Source organism: Eleutherodactylus coqui, chromosome 6 (genome assembly GCF_035609145.1).
Source record: "Eleutherodactylus coqui strain aEleCoq1 chromosome 6, aEleCoq1.hap1, whole genome shotgun sequence".
Lineage (NCBI taxonomy): Eukaryota > Metazoa > Chordata > Amphibia > Anura > Eleutherodactylidae > Eleutherodactylus > Eleutherodactylus coqui.
This window is the reverse complement of record NC_089842.1, coordinates 137943488-137962056: the sequence shown is the minus strand read 5'-3', so window position 1 is coordinate 137962056 and position 18569 is coordinate 137943488. Positions and strand designations below refer to the sequence as shown.

The 18569-nt window shown below is 39.9% G+C and overlaps 1 protein-coding gene across 1 annotated transcript in view; it reads right to left on the bottom strand.

Moving 5' to 3' along the window:
- Nucleotides 1-16812, bottom strand: part of GRIN2D (glutamate ionotropic receptor NMDA type subunit 2D) — a 335290-nt gene extending 318478 nt beyond the window's left edge. The window contains exon 1 of the mRNA XM_066607728.1: nucleotides 16779-16812. The gene's annotated coding sequence lies outside the window, so the exon portion shown is untranslated. The remainder of the gene's footprint in view (nucleotides 1-16778) is intronic.
- Nucleotides 16813-18569: the final 1757 nt, after the last annotated feature.

The following is an 18569-nucleotide window of genomic DNA, read 5'->3' as shown; positions in this document are numbered from 1 at the left end:
AGCAAAACCAAACCGGTAGAGCCCTGTTACATGGAGAACCTTGCTGAAAGCTCATGCCAAATCAAACTTTTAGCAAAGTTCGACCCAAAACAAGGCTCTATTGGTTTGGTCCATTCAACACCTATCTAAAGTTAAAAAAAGAGTTCTCAAAAATACCAAAGCAAAAGGTCATATTTCAAGCTAAATGTTCTGTTGTTTTTTAGAATATTGGATGATTGGCCGGAAAAATGTAAGAATTATTTACTTCCAAGTAAACCTTCAAAATGAAATTCACAGTTTGTTCTGTTATCCGTAATTGTAGTAACGGACATAATGTAAAAAGGAGGAAATAGTTTCTTACAGTGTTGGTTACAGAAAGCTTATTATAGACCAGTACAAAATAAAATTAGAGCTAAAGTAATGAGACGCAACATACAATGAGTAATGAAAAGCTAAGTACAATCCATTTGTCTAAATGAGAGGCTATGCGGTATCTTCACTATACACAATGTAATATGCATTTATCATGGTCCAGTGAAGTTTCAGTTGCTGCAGATGAGAAAAGCAATAGAAGTCTCTAAGAAAATGTGAACGATGTGGAGAAACATGCTGTCTTCTGTAAGTAGGTGTTAGATATAGCTGATGTCAGTGCTATTTTAACATAATTATGACGGTCAATCAGTCGATATATCATTTAAAATAACAGGATGGGTAGGTGTATAGTATATATTCTTCTAGTTCTATTTACTTTGTACTCTATGGTAAATGAACTGCATAGAAGGAAATCTGCTATTTCCAGACACCTCTGGCAGAGGCGTATCTCTAGAAGTAATATACATATGGCAACAGAGCCAGAGATTAGTAGCTAAATATGGTAAGCTAACAAAGTTTACTGAATAGATACAATACTAGAACAAAACCTATTATGTAGATATGGTACCAGAACAATGCTTGTTATATAGATATGTTACCAGAACCAAGCTGGAGTCTGTTAGGTAAGTGGATGGAAGTTAGTAGGAGGTCTGTGAAACGTGGAGTTACTGGTGCCCCCCACCCCTTATCTTCATCAGCCTGACATTCCCCTTGGACCTAACTGCTGTCTCATTGACAGTTAGCAGAGCTGTTAGAGACGATAGAGCTGTGTATTACAACCTCTCTTCCCCAGCCTGACTGGGTGCAAGGGTCTGAGGAGGTGATGTTAAAATATTGCAGCTGGATGCCCTACGTACTGGCTCTCAAGTGCCTAGTGGCAAATACAGCCCTGGTGACACATAAAGGTGTTACCCTGTAAGTCAATTTTAACCCTTTGAAGGTTGTTCCACTTGTAGCTGTTTTGTTTCAAGAAGCAGAGAGCTCCATACAATGCACAGTGGGTCAGACTGGTACTGCACACCAAAAGCAGTGTCAGAATGCACACCAAATGTTGCAGACGTTTGGTATAGATTTGCTGCAGTTTTTTTCAGCTGTGGAAAATCTGCAGGAAACCTGCTACCTGGGAAGATACCCTCAAAGGGCTAGTCCAGTGATTTTTGTCATTCTTTATGGAAGTAGCCCCCTCCAGCCCTCCACCACAAGTATAAAATAATCAGCAATTATATTTAGTTTAATTATTCCTTTGTATCTGAAACTCCTGGAGTCCTTATTCTCAGGTGATCTCATGTGATCTCATTCTGAGATTTACTTGGGTTTACATATTTTCAAATCAGTCAGTTTTCCAGTGAGACAGGTATAACAGAGGAGATTAAAGCTCACCCCTCAATGGTCTGTAGCTTATTTAGTTGAACATAGATGGTAATGGCAGCTGTGCCGTCTTTACAGCATTATGGGTTCTTGGGCAAAGCAGTGTACTGGGGCCCCTATGACAGCTACTCACAGGAATAAAGCGGATGAGCGAGTTAGTAACCAGTGACCTAGACCTCTTGCACTGTAGACGTCTCTTTGTTCATAGTGCCAGGCTACTTTACACTAGAAAGAAGTGAAATGGTGTACTATGCTTCACAAGATGATCCACACATCCATTCAGCAGGAAATCTCTCTTTTTATTACAAAAAGTTATGGATAATTTACAAAAGGAATTATGGGTAATTTGAAAGTGAAACAGAAAGTGACAAATAGAGGCGTAACTTCTGGGCCTCAATGCAAAACCTGTAACAGGACCCCAAACTGTAATGCTTTATTCTTTAGTACTGGGCTCCCTATATAGAGAAGAGAGGCCTTATGGGCCCACTAAGGCTCTTGGGCCCGAGTGCAACCGCATCCTCTGTATCCCCTATAATTACGCCAGTGGTGACAAAATTAAAATCTTTACACATGGCGTACACAGATTGGAGCCAAGTTCATATCCCGCCACACAATCATTATACAAGGTGCATTGAAATGTTGACATGCATAGATAAGTATGGGACCCCTATGTTTGTGGGGCCACCAGGCCAGTGCCCATCAAGCCCATACAGTAAGATGGCACTGAATGGCAGTGTTGCAGAGATGGTACAGGTTCTAGCTGCTTATGTGATATTATGCTGATACATCATGACACTGTTAGCATAGTATGGAGAAAGTGAGTAGGGTGAAGTTTCAGCATTAAGATGGTGCCTGATAAGCATCAGACAAGAGGTTGCACTGCATGGAAGTGACTGCAATGTGCATAGGAGATGTCCAGAGTGTCACAGGCAATCAGGCCAGTAGTGCAGGGATGGAAAAATGTGTTTTAGAGTGGCCCTTTAAACATGATACAATCATCTGACACAATTGACCAGAACTCTGGCTGATAATCTGCATAATTCTTCAAGGCAAGTTAAAAAGTCAGACATTGACTTACAGGGTAGTTATTTATAAGCGGCGCTAGACTTCAGTTTTCTTCAATCTAGAGAAACAAACTTTGGAAAAGGTTTTCTGTACCTGACCCCCCCCCCCCCCCCCCCAGGACTAGAACCAATATACATCTAGAGCACGGGCAGCTACACTGAAAATGTATTAATCATGACAACCTCATAATGTGAATGGCATATAGCAAGTTCTATTGTGAAACGATTTATTCCACGCAATCTAATTATAATAAAGATGCAGGCTTTACTTTTATATGTATTGTTAAGATAAAGATGTTGCCTGGGAGTTAAGAAGAAGGCTGATTAACTCCAGCACAGAGTTCTTTGTACTTTGTAATGCATTCTCCATAGATTCATTGTAGAGATGAGTGTGCACAAACACAGGCCGGCTTAGACACCAGATTGACTTATAGAGCGCATTATAACATTACGGCAGTTCTTGTGCTGAACTTAACCAACACTGTTCTTAAAGGAATATTCCAGGCAAATCTGATACACTGTGCTGTGCCAAGTACAGGCCCGAGGGTGGGTGCATGGCACAAAAATCTTGTTCTTTGCATCCATGTGTCATACATTTACCCACAGGTCCTCTGTGGCAACACAGGATATAAATGTGTATCATGTTTAACCCCTTAGCATCATCCACTGTATATTTACAGCACTGGCATTTAGTAGTTAATGATACTCACCTTACATCTACAGATGATCCCTCACCTTCTGCCATGGGTGTTAGCTGTATATTACAGCTGATACTCTGTTGCAATTTCAGCAATCAGAGATAACTCAGATGCCACAGAGTAGTTTGACAGAGGGATAGGGCTCCTTCTGCCACCCCCATGAGCCCCAGGCCATGATCACGGCATCTTAATGGATTTTCTAAAGTAGTTGGAGGCCAATGAAGCCCTCTAGGTCTGCCACCTTTGTAGGCATATTAGACCCTGTGAGTTTTTTTATTGATAGGTATAATATACTGCAATGCAGAGATACTGCTGTGTATCATAGCTATTACCTAGATAAGACTTCTAGTGTTACAAAAAAGTTTTAAAAAGTTGATTAAAATGTTCAAAATATTACAAAAAAAATGAAAAACAGGAAAACATTCTCTTTTCCTCTTACAAAATGCTTTACTATGTAAAAAAGTGTATATAGAAAAATACATATTATTGGTATTACTGCAACCATAGTGACCCGTCATTGCTCTGATATGAATGGAAGCCAAGACAGCAATGTTTTCAGAGCCTGCGCTATTTATTCAGTATTAATTTCAGGTCTCCGTATTATATGCATAAAAATATGCACATAATACACAGCGTAAATACACCCATGTGAATGTGCCCTTAGATGAATTTCCATAAAACTATTGACATTAAAGGAGCTGTTCCACCAGAAGAAGTTATCCCTCTCCTACCCACAGGATAAGGAATAACTGGCTGATTGGTAGAGTCTGACTGCTGGGACCCCTGCTGATCACAGAAAATGGGGTCCCATAGAAATGGAGAAACCATTACTCCATTCACTTCAGCGAGACTGCAAGAGATATCAAAGTTCAAGCACTTGGCTATCTCGGGCACTCACACTGAAATGATGGTGCACATGTCTGACTATTGCTCCATTTATTTGAGGACCTTATGATCAGTGGGGGTTGCACAGTTGGACCTCCACTAGTTATCCTTCATTCTATTGGTAGGGAATCATTATTTCTGGTATGACAACCCATTTAATGCTGTGAAAAATAACTTAGGTTCTGTTCACACTGCTGTCATGGCTTCCATTTATAGCACAACCACGATAATGATGACAGATGCTTTTTTCAAACAGTTCCCAATTAATCTTTATGGATCTATAGATTTATAATGGAGCCCAGTCAGTTTCCTGTTGGTATTCCAGTATTTTTAACAAGTGTAATGCTGCAAACTGGTCTACTCCTCCCCTTGACAGATTAGCATAACTGTAGTGTGAACAGAGAGTAATGCTTGCATTGTTTATATATGTGTTAAGGAGAAGGGATGCAGAGGATATTATGGAACTAAAGGCCTATTTACACGCAAAGATAATCTTTCAAACGATTGAAAGATTGAAAGTTTTAGCGATCATTTTGCTTAAAGTGTTAGTGAACACTAATGTCCATTAACACTTTATCATCTTCATTTGCACATAAAAGGGCCTCCAGAAGCTGTTTGCAGAGCCCAGCATGTGGGCTGGGCTCTGCACACAGCTTTATGTTCTCCTTGGGGCTGCCGGCAGGATACAATGTAATTTCCTGACTCCTGCTGAAAACACAACATGCGGTCTGTTGGGAGATAATTTATCTCTCTGCTGCTGAACAATGGATTTTAGGTTCACCTTAAAATCATCATTCACACAAAAAGTGCACAATGGTAGCGTCTACATGCAATGATTATCGCTCATGTACAGTCATTTGTGTGTAAATGGGCTTTAAATGTGTGTGTGTGGGGGGGGGGGGTGAAATTCTGTTGAGAAACTATTGCATTTTTTTGGCATAATTTGTGCTTTCTAGCACAAATTATGCCCGGAAACTGTCTTACATACTTTGCACAACATTTTTGTGTTTTAGACACTTTCGGAAAATTCTTTTGCCTGGTCCGTCCAAAAAGCTGTGGCTTCATGGAAAGGGAGCTGGCTTAAATGTGACATTGTGAACCAAAAATTGTGACAAACCAAAATTTGATGTAAGCTAAACCAAATAAGTGGTGTAAAGTTAGACTAGCAGAATAAAGATATGCTACATTTCTAATCCAGAAGAGTCACTGTGATAAATTTGACAAACACTTAGTGTCCAGTCTAAGTTTAGACTATCTAATTATTCAATAGCATTAGTAAATATGCCCCAGAATATAAGGAAAGACAAGAAGCCAACTAAAAGGTCTAAACTAAAACTGAAAAACTGCTATTGATTTTTCACTGTGTCCTACATTTATTATGATTGTGTTCCTTGTTTTCCAAAGTCCTTCTTTGTACAATTATTGTAAAGATCTGGGATTTAACCCTGCCACCAGGGATATAAAGGTTAAACGAAGGCATCAGGTAGAGAAGCTGGAGAAGAATAGCAAGCAAATTGTGACCTTTTATAAAAAAGTAGGTCAACATGCAACAAGTCCAGAACAAGCATCGGGAAGCAGCAAAGAGCATATACCTGACTATAAAGAATCTCTAAAGTGCATTGCTTGTCTGCTTATTTCATGTTTAGGAGAATTGCCTGCAGGTAGAAAACTAGGTTCTATCACCCTTAGAGCTAATGCCCACGGGCAGACACCCACCGTGAATTCTGCAGCAATGTCGAACCATATACATGCTATGTAAAGCGATTCTCCGGTGCCCACGAGGTGAGAATCGCAGCATGTTCTATTCCATGTGGAAAATCGCGCTGACGGCTTCCATTGCAGTCAATGGAAGCCGTCCATTCCGCGATACTCCTGTTGTGAGCACAGCGGAAGTACCGTGAGAATTCGCATCCCTGCCCAGCTGGATGAGACACTCGCGGCGAATCCGGAGAGGTAAGTATGAGGTCTCGGGGGGTTGCCTGGTCTGATTCCACTGCGATATTTTGCAGGCAGAATCCGACCTGGCTGTGGGCATGAGCCCTAACTCTGAAGGAAGTAGTGGAGCCAGATTCTATATATTGTATTATGCAATAATATGCCACTACATGATTTTCAGATTATAAACCCAAAATGCTAAACACAAAAAACAATATAGGTGTAATTTTTACATAGTAGAAGTGAGATACAGAGACAGATTCTTAGGATTGGCGAGAAATCTTCCCATCTTTAAGTCATGGCAGTGGATTACCAGGGGTAAAATCTATTTTTTAAGAGGAAGGATCTGGACATAATGTATATATAATAAAAAAAAAATAAGGTAGCTTTGTAGAACTTAGTGTTTAAAGGAGATTTATACAGCCTGAATCACAAACATGAAATACAGTACTGACAGACTCCTTACCTACAAAACTGCTATGTCTTATGGTACATGCACATGGACTGAAAAAAGTTGCGACTAAGACTCTAAGGCACAACTCGGATCGGACAGCACATGGATATCCTGTCCTTGTGCTGTCCAAATTATGGGACCCTGCACAGGTACACTTGCTATTTTGATCCAAAAATCAGACACGTGCATAAGCCATTCAAGTGAATGGGTGCTATTTCCGTCTGGTTTTCGGACTGATTTTTTGGCATGTACCCTTAAGCTTTGCAGCATTTCAGAGAAACATTGTTTAATAATGAACCGGGCATTGGGAGAGGAATCATCTGGATAGATCCAAGCCCAGCTCTGCTAGATTGACAAGCTACTCTCTATATGTGTATAGGAGAGACACTCAGGTTTTTGGCAGATTTTGTGTTTTTCTCTGAAATTGCAAGGAGCTTCAGAGTAAAATATAGTTCTTTGTAACGAGCCTGTTAGAGTATATTCGTGCAAGCAAAATCCACACTAGATTTTTCCATGCAGATTCCACCTCAAAATCTGTAGTAGAAATACAATGCTTGGCAATGGAGTTCTGCCACATCAGCCTTTTCATTGGGCAAATCTGCAGATTTCTCAACATAGATTTGGTCAAAATCCTCGTAAAAATATGATGTCACTTCTTTTTTTCCAAGTGTGGATTTCAGATCCACATGCAGAAAAAAATCTCTGCTAAATTGGTTATGGCACGGATTACCATTAAAAGTAGTAATAATGTAATGGCCCCCCCACAAGGTAATAGTGCCTCTTTCTTCCCCATAAAGGCCCATTTACACCAGCCAATTATTGCAAAAAAATCGCTAATCAGCGATAGTTTTAGCGATAATCGGTCACTTAAACTGTCCTTTGAGCGATCATCTGCCCGTGTAAACCAGCCTTAAGTCTCTTTCTGACTGCAGTTATTTGCTTTAGGCATTGCTTAACTTCATCTGCATTACTTGTGACATCTTCATATGCATTCTCCTCCTCTGTCTTCACCTCTTTGATGCTCTGAGATGTCACAATGGAAGAAACTGAGACTGAGCCAGTGGGAAGAATTTAACAAGATCAACATGAATATGCCACATGCCACAAGGAGTAAGTGAAGTAGCAATTAACACAAGAACAAAGGGCACACAGGGGGCACTGTTACATAATGTGTGCACAAAGCAGGCACTATTAACTAATGAGAGCACAAAGGAGGTACTATTAGTATCAGGACAGTTGCCTTGCATACCTATTGCCTTGTTTCCAGAGCTTGTTAACCCATGTCCTAGCTCCGTCCGGCTCTTGTTTGACGTCCTATAAAAGCCTGGCCCTGCCACTGCACTAGCACATGATTAATCTGGTTCACAGTATGATTTAATCCAGCTCCACGTTGCCTGCTTCTCCACTGTCTCTGCAAGACCGCCTGATATAGACTTATGGCTTCCTCTCTGACTCCGTTACCCACCTCACCCCTTTGCACTTTGAACCGAGACTTCCTGTTGATGACTTCTGCCTTCCTCTCTGACTGTGTCACCTGCCTCATCCATTTGTACTGCAACCAAGATTTCCTGATAATGACTTCTGGCTATCCTGACCACTGACTTGCACGGCTACTACACCCAAGGCTCCTATCCAGCGCCGGTAAGATGTTACAGTTAGTTAATGAGGAAAAAATTATTACCTAACTGGGGAACAAAAGGGGCACTATAGGTGTAGGGCACTAAGGGGGCATTATTACACATTGTGTAGGTTACAAAGGGGGCACAAATAAGGTATTATTACTACGCAGGGGGCACTGAAAAAGGCAGGGATTGCAGCAGAATGGTGAGTTTCCAAGTTTCCCTTTCCTTATAGTGTCCTTGCTCCAGGGAGCATGGGCTGTAAATAGATGTGATCTGCGAAGAGAGGCATAGCCTGTACTAAAAGAATTTTGGCAACATGTTTACCATGATGCTGTCTCTAATCTCTCTGACGACAGTTTTTAAAAGTTGGTAAATATGTGTTTAAGTAATTAGTAGAGCTTTATTATACATCTTCTAGCAGTTTTCCTTTAATAGCCGATATCTACCGAGAAGGAATTCTCACCTCTTAAGTCTCGTGTTTACAGGGTTCTGTTTTATTCTGAACAATTCTTGTTGTTTTGTGAATGCTTCTAATTTGCTTTAGGAAATACGGTATGTTTTAAATAGAAATGATAAAATAATTAAATAAAGAGATTTTTTCTTTTAGTATTGGGGTTACAGTTTAAATTGCTTTGAAATGCACAAAGCATAAAGAAATTGTACTGAACAGACTTCATAAAATAGACACAAACAGAAAATCTGTTATTGATTTCTTGCGCAGCAGATGGCCTCGTTCTCCTTTTATTGTACAAAGCAGAAGGACCCTGTTTTCTATTCACATATACAGCAAATGAATTTTACAAATGTCACATGTATTTGAGAGACTGGCCTAGTGGGAATAGCAACAAATTTTGTGTGCAGTTTGAAGACTCAAGATAAAATCTTGCCCACTAGTTCCATTAAACATGTTTAACACCATGGTACATTGATGGCCGATCATTAGAACCACCCCAGGACCACCACCAATCAGCAGAACAAAGGTGTAGTAGCACTTGCAGGAGTTCAGCAGCCACTTAAATATAGCGCTAGGGTTGTCCATGTGTATACATGGCTGTGTCTTCAGGGAAGCTAATCTTATTCAATCAAATACTACAGGCTGAGTCAGGCTTAGGTGCAAAATCGGATGCACATGTATAGACCTCCTCGTGTCAGGTACTGCAGTGAAGGATGATATGGCACTGCCTTTGTTATGCAGATTGATGGGTGTCCTGGGAGTGAGGTATTTTGTGTATAGAGATAGACCTGAAAGGTTTAGTGATCTGGACAGAGGAACACTGGAAGGGAGCTGAACAGCAGAAGATACAGCCTGAGCCTAGGATATAACACTGGTACTGACCGCTGTGTTAAAGCTTTGCCAAAGTATGGAAATAATCAGCTCACCACACTCACAGATTTCTACCGACATGTGCACAGAAACATGAGAATAACCTTGATATAATGCAAGCAGATGAATATTCAGCACTCTGCTGTGATCTCTAAAAATCTTGCAGCTTTATTGAAGTAAATAGCATGTATAGTTATCACCACTGAACTCCGCTTAAAGGCTATGGAAACCTTTGTCTATGAAAAATCAATACGCACATATCTTACTAAACATATGCAGAAAAATGATGCACTTATGTTTTTTTTCTGCATTGAGTTTTCCTTCTCATGCATTTAAAAAGGCTTATACTTGGTTTTGAGGCTCTCATACATCCAGGATTCAAGGTACGGGGCATTCCCTGGTCTGATCATCTGGTATCTCTCATGAGATACAACCAAATCTCCCTCTCCCCTCTTCTCTCTCAGAGGCTGTGTAGCATAACCACGCCCACTCAATACTACACAGCTCTCTCCCATCCTCTGAGTAGCTGCTGTCCCATTCCCCCTCACTGCTGATAACAGCAGAAAATTCACCAAGAGTAAATTACAGTCATATGTAATAGTAGCTTTCAGTGCTCTGGTCTTGGTCCTCCTTCTGTCCTCCACCATCCCCAAGCGCTGTTATACAGCCTTCGGTATATAGCTCAGTGGAAAGGCAGTGAATGCACATTCACAATAGGTAAGTAGGCTAGGGGAGGAGCTGAGAAATATGTCAGTTTACTCTGACTGACAGAATTTGACAAGATTTCAGTCTGCAGTGCTTTAAAAAACAATGCAAGCATATATATCAAACAATAAGAAGTTTTTATATAAACCAGTTACAAAAAGTTCATAACCCTACAGTGCATGATTTTTTTTATTGAGTTTACTTTGCACTTTGAATCATAGCATCCAAAATTCTACAGCTTGCATTGTAGGGTTAATATATGTCATAATAGATAGGAAAGCTTACACCTTAAATATCATTATTTTATATCTGTGTTTTCTATAGAACATGGCAGCTTTTTAGAGTTAAACGCAGCTTATTACGATTGTTGTTCCATGGCTCAGGAAGCATGATGTTGGCAACAAGTTCCCGATAAGCACACTGCAAATAGAAGGTAATTCTTAATCTCTGCACTCAAAGAGATGACACAATTTCAGTAAAGCCCTTGGAGATGGAAATGGGAACATTTTGTCATTCATGTTGTTAATATGTTAATTGTATTGATACTCTGATAACATCTGGCTTGGTAATGTTCTCACTATGTTAAATGGCACAACATTTTTCCCATATGAAATCAATACCACAGTTGTTGGTTTACTGCACCTCAGTACGTTGCTGTGCCAGGATAAATGGAGGAAGAAAAAAAGAGAGAATGCCAAAGAACCTCTTGTACTTGTGAAATGAGAGGGAAGAAATGAGACCTCACACAAGAAGGCTTCAAACTGAGAGGATGATGTACTGACAGGTGTACATCTTCCTAGGAATCCAAAATACAAGTCTGACCCTGTACCAGAAACAATGGGTTATATCTTAAGTGTGAGAGGAAGTAATTCTAGAGATTACGAGAACTCTGCAATCTCTCATAACACAGCTTGGCGTCTTTTTCAAATCAGAAATTGTATTACCACCTCTCTCCTCCTCACTTAATGTAAAGCATGATTATGTCTTAAAAATGATTACAATTGAAGGGAACTATTGTCCCATTTCGAATGAGTCGAAAGATCAAGGATGTTTTACTATACAGCATACAACATAAAGGGCTGTAGTCTAACAGTGCAATAATGACATACTGTAATGTACTTATAAGTATATTAATAGCCTTGTATAGTCTATCGTCTTTCATTCGGTTTACAACAAACTGATTGACACACTTCTGGTGCAAGTATGAGTAGAGCTAGGTGGGATGTGCAATTTTCCAGCTCTGGAGTTTACGTATGAGTTAGGTATAGATCTTGTATGTTAGACCTACACAGAACTCTTATGCAAAACCTTGACAAACTGACAAATTCCTTCAAAGTAGCTATAGTAGGCCCACAATTCAAGTTATATTAAAAACAAAACATTTCATTGGCTAGTGCCATTCATAAACGTCCAGAATTTACAGGTAATTTTGATGATTGATGTGGATTCTAGTGGCTGCAACTCGTGTGGCGCTACATAAGACAAGGGGCAGAGTCAAATGGATCCTCTGCTCTTCACTCTTGCCTTATGCTAGGAGGGTTGGATGGACATAGTTACTTGGAGATGTCCAGCTTACAGCAGGACCAAGAAAGGAGGCAGAAGATCTTAATTAAAGCATCGACCCAATTTAGTGCACATAGGCTGATTGTAAAATTTTTATCTCATAACAGATTTTAAATTGTTAGAAGTAAATAAATGGGTTCCTGAAGTGCCAATATTAATCTTTTCCAGGACAGTCGTTATAATTTGTAAATGTTAGGCTGTGCTTCTGGGACCTATAGTACTATGAGTTTACAGGAGCACATTTCCACAGCTGTGGCATTATTGAGCTGGCTGAGTGTGATGTTCTCCAGGCAGCCAATCATCACTGGTCTGTTGCATATAAATATCAGCCCTCTGGCTGGAGGGAGCTGGTGTTCCTCATTCCCCTTTGCGTTTGCATCCATGCTTGTTGTTCGGTGGGTGTGAGCTGCGATGTGTTCTGTGTGTCTGTACTGGTTGCTGTACATGTGGTGTGAATAGTCCTGTTCAGTTGCGTATGCGTTCCAAGCTGTGTTGGTGTGAACTGTGTCCTGTGCTGCTTGGATCATTTACCATCTCTGGGCTTGTTAGGTTCTTAGGTGCCTGCATAGAGCTGTTCCCATTGGGATGATCACCCTGCTTGCAGGCAGGTTTCCTGGGGTTAGTTGTCTCATTAGAGTAGGGACCTGTGAGACAATGAGGACCCTTGAAGTGGGCTCGCGGGCTTAAGTATCTTGGTCAATATATGAACGAAAATCTCATACATCCTATAGTTATTCCATCTGGCTATGTGTGCAGGTATGGAGATGAGTGTTTTGAGCATTTGTCAGTTATTAGTTTATGTCTGTCCATGTAGATGGAGTCCATTTCGCAGCTTTTGCAGTTCATGTAAGAAGTGGATGTAACAGAATGCAACATCTCTGGTAGGAGGAATGCATGGCAAATTGGACTCCCGTGTCGTTTACACCTGACCTCTGTGTGTGTGTTGTGCCCTTGTTCTGATCCTCTCCTTATTTGTCATATGTGTGGTCTGTATAAGGCCGTATGGATAAGTCCTGTGTGTCATTTTGTCAGTCTCACTTAGGTCTGTTTTTCCTTCTATGTTTGATCCACCCTTCCATTGGTTGTTAGATGTCCAGATCTTGTTTGTTTGTCCTACCGGTCTGTTGGTTGGTGGATGCCCGATCCATATTCTGTCCCCTTTGTCCATTGGTAGGCAGACTTTCGGGCTTGTTTTGTCTCTCTGTTCCTGTGTGTTAGCAACCTGGTGCTATTCACAGTATGGTCCTGTTTTCTCACTTACAGGTGAGTGTCTTGTGTTTGTTCAGTCATTAGCTATGTCTGTCTGCACGTTCTGCTCGCAGTTTACCTTTTGCTTTGGTTCCCTGTGTGTATGTACCTGTGTTTTTGGCCCTCTCCTGCTGTACGTTCAGTATTAGGCCTGGATCCATAAGTCCTATGTGACGTTGTGTCAGTAGGGAGGGTTGCCATCTCTTTTCCCTATGAGTCTGTGCACTCTTTTTGCGCTTTTTAGATAAGTCCTATACATGTAAGTTGTTTGGAAGAGTTGCTAAAAAATGTTTTATGCCTTAAGGGTCCAGAGGCTCCTTTTTAAAAGTGGAAGTACTGTTAGGTTGTGCTTCTGGGACCTGTAATACTATGGGTTTCCAGGAGCACATTTCCACAGCTGTGGTATAATTGAGCTTGCTAGGTGTGGTTCTCTAGCTAGCCAATCATCACCGGTCTGTTGCATATAAATATCAGCCCTCTGGCAGGAGGGAGCTGGTGTCCCTCATTCCTCCTTGTCTTTGCATTAATGCAAGTTGCTCTGTGGGTTTGAGCTGTGATGTGTTCTGTGTGTTTGAGCTGGTTGCCATATATGTGGTGTAAACAATCCTGTTCAGTTGCGTATGTGTTCCAAGCTGTGTTGGTGTGAACTGTGTCCTGTGCTGCTTGGATCGTTTACCATCTCTGGGCTATTTAGGTCCTTAGGTTCCAGTGTGGGGCCATTCCTATCAGGATGATCACCTGGTTTCCTGGAGCAAGCTGTCTCATTAGAGTAGGGACCCGTGAGACAACGAGGACCCTTGAAGTGGGCTCGCAGGCATAAGTATCTTGGCCAATATATGAACAAATACCTTGTACATCCTATAGTTATTCCATCTGGCTATGTGTGCAGGTATGCAGGTGAATGTTTTGAGTGTTTGTTAGTCAATAGTTTATGTCTGTCCACGTTGATTGAGTTCGTTTCACAATTTTTATAAAGTATGCTTCAAGAATGCACTGCTTATGTCATTTTATCATATAATGATGTATGACTCTTATAACTTCATGACTCCACTACAAATCAATCAAACTGGATAACCTAAAGAACAACCTAACCCGCTGTATTCCATAATGCTGTTCATGTAAGAAGGGGACGTAACAGTAAACATTAGAACGTCAGACCCAAACTAGTAATTAGTTCTAAAAAAATGGAAATGTTAAGTTCCACTCTAAAAAAATAAAAATGTAAGAAAAATAGGTAGATAACTATGCAGATAAAGCAGGCCCTATCATATAAAAGTCAGAAACAGCTTCTGGAAACTGTAAATCACTTTTTATGTTGCGAACAGCAGCAGCTTCTTTAAAGTAGTCTCACGTAAAGGTTTTTTTTTATTTTAAGAAGCTACAGTTTTTGATGCAGTTTACTTTTAGTCCAGGCCATAACTGGATTAGACAGGAAGAAAAAAAATAAGTACTTCCTTTATATTTCCCATATCTTTTGATTCCACTTATGGCTTTAGCTCAAAAAACTGCATGCAAAATTACCACAGAAACTGCATTTTGTTCAGATATACCTGTGTGTGAAACTACCCATAGGGTCCTGTACAGTACAAACAGTGTACCAGAAAAATATGTTTCAGCTTTTCTTCTCGTCTTTTTTCTTGTTTTTTTCTTTTCCACAATGGACTGCCATTATGCCAGGCATAGCAGATTTTAAATGGGCTGTAAATCTGAGATACCAACCAATCATGGATGCAGCTCTGTTGGTTTAACAAGCAAGTACATTAGTTAAAGGGATGTTTTTTTCTTGGAAGAATTCTTCCACTCTTTTGTATATAGAGGAGCCTTTTGTGTTGGTGGTTAAATTTCTGTTAAACAACAGTTCCTCCACTACCTCTTCATTCCAATTAATGAAACAAACGTAAGCTAGCAGCAATGCTTCATTGTCTCTAAACATTAACTCATCAAATTTCATTACAAATTCAGTGTTCTTTAACACGTCCAAAAGCATTTCTTCCACATCAGCAGTGATCTCATCAATTTTTCTTGAAATGGTGTCATTACTCAAAGGAATTGATTTCACCATGGCACACACATCAGGCCCCACCATAGTACTGACAATCTCCTTAACTGCGGGTAACACAAGTGTTTCCCCAATAGTATGTGATTTGCCACATTACGCTAATAATAAAGAGACTTTATAGGAAGCAAGAAGGCCTTTGTCACCATTGAGAGCAGATTTTCCAAATAGTTTGCCTACAGTGCTGCGGTTCTCAAACTTTGACATTAAACCTTGTAAAAAAGAAATAGGCTTACCCACTTTGTCTGAATGCATTTTTGCAAGGTGATCACTCAGTCTCAAAGGCTACATAGCTTCTTTCGAAAATGCCTTTTCCCAATAGAGGCACAAGAGAAGCTGTCCATTTGTAGAAGGGATGAATCCGTATTTCAAGTATTCATTTGAATTTGATGGCATTTCTTCTTCTCAGCCATTTTCATAAAGTATGCTTCAAGAATGCACTGCTTATGTCGCTCTATCATAAAATGATGTATGACTTTTATAACTCCATGACTCCACTACAGATCAATCACACTGAATAATCTAAAGAACAACCTAACCCGCTGTATTCCATAATGCTGCTGATTGGCTGGAACTTTCAATTGTGTGGGTCTCTGGGAGTTGTAGTTTATATCAGTGTTCTGAACACTTGGCGTCCACTAAGACTACAACCCACACAAGTGAAAGTTTAATGCGGTTCCAGCCAATCAGCGGCATTATGGCATATAGCGTGTTAGGTTGTACTGAAGGTTATCCAGTGTTAAGATGATTGATCTGTAGCAGAGTCATGGAGTTATAAAAGTCATACATTATATGATAGAGGCACGCAGGCTGCACACAACTCCCGTTACATGTAAGTGAGTCATATGGAAATAATTGCCTCGGTTTTGTCGGTTTGGGATTTCACCAATTGTTTTTTGGACGGATTTTCGATGAAAACTGAGGTATCACTACTAATTTTTAGAAAAATATAGTTACTAGACGAAAAAAATCAACAGCGCAAACAGAGAATGCCCCTCTACTGCCCCCTTTATGTTCCAATGCTCCCTGCCATCCCTTTTCGTTCCACCGCCCCCTTGAGAAGTAAAGATGCCCCCCAGGGGGCAATAACGCCCACATTGAGAAACACTGGTCTAAAGGATTGTTTTCCTTAAGACTTACTAGAAACAATCAACAGTAGTATATATAATGTAAATCAATTTAGGAATATAGATACTCTTTTCAGCAGGTTCTTAAGGAAAAAAATCTGAATCAAATTCAACATCATGAATACTTAAATTAACTTCCCCTTTTTTGGGGAACAAGACATGATCCTATAGCGACACCCCTGACTACACATTATTCAGTTTAGCTTATTAGCTAATTTGTTGCAGATTACAGATTGTCATAAATTGAACCAGTCTGTTCTCCGATCCACAAAAATTTTTTAAAAAAGTGCTCCATAGTGTAGCAATGAACCAAAAAAATAATGTGCATTGCAGTATTGTGGGGATTTTAATAATAAATGAATACAAAAAAGTGCTCACCTGGACAGATAGTGCAGACTGAGCACAGCACAGTTGTATGGCATATTACAGCTGCTTCCTCTCCTAGATGGTTAGGTGTAAAATCTCTGTGGTATCAGGTATATATAAGATAAAAAAAACAGGATACACGGGCATTGCTGATGAAGGAAGATGTGCGATTAAGAAGAAGAAAGCATTTAATGGAGATAACACGTTTCAGCACCAAATGGGTGCTGTCATCAGATCATTGAGAAGTACATAATGTTCTACATTTAAAAAGAAATGCCAGTGAGGCCGCTGATCTCATTAAAGTTAGGTGAGGTCAATCCTGCGGCACTGAATGACTAATACATAAAGTAAAACTCAGCTGCACTTAAGAATCAATGTATCTAAAAACATTAGTTACACACAAAGCAAAAGTCATAAAAAAACAAAAATAAAATAATGAACAAACACCTAACTTGCATAATTCAAGAGTCATTACGAATTAGCACTAACTACTACAATCATTACAGAATGGAAACTGCAGTGATCTCAAAGCAAAATGCATGAAAATGGTCCAAAGACTATTGAATTAAAAAAAAAACGAAAATGGGAACCATGTAATAAAATACATAACAAAGGGGTTAAGTGGCCGCATTCAATGCATAATGAATGAAAAGAGTGAGAGGCCTCTGCACATAACGAACAGATCATGCAAACATATCGGTCTCTAATGAATGGAAAATAGCTGACGCGATTTGCAAAGAAATAAATATATCATTCATAATCTAATAATCATGCTACGTGTTAACATAAATATAAGAATGTTAAACTACTCATCCTCATATTTCATAGTAAAAACCCACAATCATTACAGACATCAGATACACATGATCACCAGATTGAAATAATATACATAAATGATATGCATGTAAGTGATGGAGGAGGGGATGCAGTAAAAAAAGAAGAAAATAAAGAGAGTAAAAATAATAAAAGTTGGGGTGTAAAGGGGGTTTCAGAAAGCGGTTTCAATACTTTCATTGAGTTCACTTGGATGCAAACAAGAAAGTTTATAGATGCAGAAAACTTCACTCCACTTTAACTTGGTTAATCTAGTAGGGACATAATCAGAAATCTGTTGTATGGGTTTAAAGTAACACATTATCTCCATTAAAGGCTTTTTCTCATCTTATCAGACATCCTCCTTTTTATTTTATCTAGTCCGCTGTCAGAAATGAAGCAGTAGACAATTGAATAGGGTGTAGACCCTTGGGTTTTAAAGGTTATGGTCTCCTTACCAATCACGAGAATCACAAACTGGTCTAAGGCTCAAATGACCGTCTGCACCTAAGAGAAGTCTATGAATTACCTATTTACCCAGAAAAATAGCTTCAAATTGTTTCCAGAGCCAAAAACATTTTCATGATTTCAGTATTTAAAGGGGTTGTCCGGTTGTAAAGTATTGATGGTCTAACCTCAGGTATAGTAAATTGGTGTGGGTCCGCTGCCCTGGTCCCCGCCTCACCCCTTCCTGATCAGGCCTTGTGAACTGAGCTGGTTTCTGCAGGAACTAGACAGCTTTGTTCTCACTGCAGTGGCCAAGCTTGCTATTGCAGGCAAAGTTTCAATTCATTTCAATAGAAATTTGGCCTGCAATACCAAGCCTGGCCACTACAGTAAGAATGGAGCTGTCTGCTTCCTGCAGAATTCAGTTCTGTACACGAGTGCATCGGACCGGCAAACAGCTGATCGACAGTGGGCACTGGCAATGAACCCCTGACAATCTACTATTGATGATTTATCCTGAGGACAGGTCATCAATAGATTACA